We start from the raw sequence: 2,275 nt of genomic DNA, 5'->3' as shown, positions 1-2,275 counted from the left end.
AACCCGCGATCCCTCGACTGCTGCTCTAACCACATATATTATATATATATATATATACATATATATATATACATATATATATATATACATATATATATATACAGATATATATATATATGTATATATATATATATATATATATATATTATACATATATATATACATATATATATATATATATATATATATATATATATATATATATATACATATATATATACATATATATATAATTATATATTATACATATATATATATATACATATATAATATATACATATATATATATATATATATATAATATATATATATATATATATATATATATTATATATATATGTATATATATATTATATATATATAATATATATATAATATATATATATATCCATATGGGATCTTTTCTTTTTGAAGGCCAGATTTTCCTAGTTAACTAAACAATTTGAAACTTCGTATACTGGTAGAATGTGTCGAAAGAAAACATTATTGTAAGCAAAATTGAAAACAAAATTGTAATTCGTAACTTAAACGTAGTTTAATTTTAAGAATTTTAACCAATGAAATCGCAGCATTCGAGCTCAAATTATTTACCTTTTCTTCTGTCTTCTACATGTGCTAGAAATAACAGCTATATCTCTTAAATCGATTAATTTCGTCGCCCAATAAAAATATTAACGATATTTTTTGAATATTTTCTTAATTTTCTTTTTACCGAAAAGGCTTCTCCCATGGTTTTGAAGGGCCAGAAACAACAAAAACAAAACAATAATATGCCTAAATCGGTCTCGAGTTTGCGCGTGGAGTGTGAGTAGTATTGTAAAAATTTGCGAAATATTTTTTCATAAAAGGATGCCCCCAGCTTGTCGGAAGCTGTGATATAAATTGGGAAAAAAATCCTCGACACCAGTGCATAATTGGTACTTAATTTATCGACCCCGAAACGATGAAACATTGACCCCCCACCTTCTGTGCAAATTTGTTGCGGCAAGTGGCAAAACACAACGTGTATTTTTGCTTGTGTGCGTATGCGTGTGTATGTATGTGTGTGTACGCTTATATATTAATTACTATGTGCTTGTGCAAATGTGTGTGTGTGTCGTGCGTCTGCTATATTTCTTTATCAATATCGATAACGCAGCAATGTTGGGATTTCATTGGTTAATATTCGAAGATGTTGGGATTTCATTGGTTAATATTCGTAAAATTAAACTACGTTTAAGTTACAAATTACAATTTTGTTTTCAATTTTGTTTACAATAATGTTTTCTTTTGACACATTCTACCAGTAAACGAAGTTTCAAATTTTTTAGTTTACTAGGAAAATCTGGCCTTCAAAAAGAAAGGATCGTTTTATTTTGACACATTCTACCGGTATACGAAGTTTTTAAAGTGTTTAGTTAACTAGAAATTGTCTGCCGTTCAAAAGGAAAAGATCCTGGGTTTGTGTTAGGGGTGGAAGAAAAGGGTTTCTGTTATCTTCAGAAATGTAAACAAAGGCACGTGTGTACCTATACCGAAGGATCGCCGCAAATTTTAGTAGATATGCCGATGGCACCCCATCTCTTATTCGTCAATTTAATAATCAAACAGAATTATTTCCCTTCGACATAACGCCACATTCAATTCAATTCAATACACATTTGTTATCTCGACTGTGGGGAATACACTTTTATTAGTAAATTTGAAGCAATATGGAACAATAAGAAACAGAATTCTTCAAGAAGTTAGACATAAAGCAACAAGTTACGTAGGTTTTTGCTTTTGTGTGTGATTTTTTAATAGGATGGAAGCACTACATCGGTTACGACGACGAGGGTTCCGGTTGATCCGAATCAACGGAACAGCCTGCTCGTGAAATTAACGTGTAAGTGGCTGAGCACTCCACAGACACGTGTACCCTTAACGTAGTTCTCGGGGATATTCAGCGTGACACAGAGAGTGACAAGGCCGGCCCTTTGAAATACAGGTACAACAGAAACAGGAAGTAAGAGTGAGAGAAAGTTGTGGTGAAAGAGTACAGCAGGGATCACCACCATCCCCTGCCGGAGCCTCGTGGAGCTTTTAGGTGTTTTCGCTCAATAAACACTCACAACGCCCGGTCTGGGAATCGAAACCGCGAGTCCGCCGCCCTAACCACTGGGCCATTGCGCCTCCACTTTTAATAGGATAGTATAATTTGAATGGAAGTCTCGTGATGAGGAGAGCTTACTGTCCGGTGTCTATACCATTATTACCATTAGAATATTTGACTTGCATATCTCTCTAGAAGGGAAGC

This window comes from Octopus sinensis, linkage group LG26 (assembly GCF_006345805.1).
Source record: "Octopus sinensis linkage group LG26, ASM634580v1, whole genome shotgun sequence".
In the NCBI taxonomy this organism is placed as follows: domain Eukaryota; kingdom Metazoa; phylum Mollusca; class Cephalopoda; order Octopoda; family Octopodidae; genus Octopus; species Octopus sinensis.
This window is presented reverse-complemented; position numbering follows the sequence as displayed.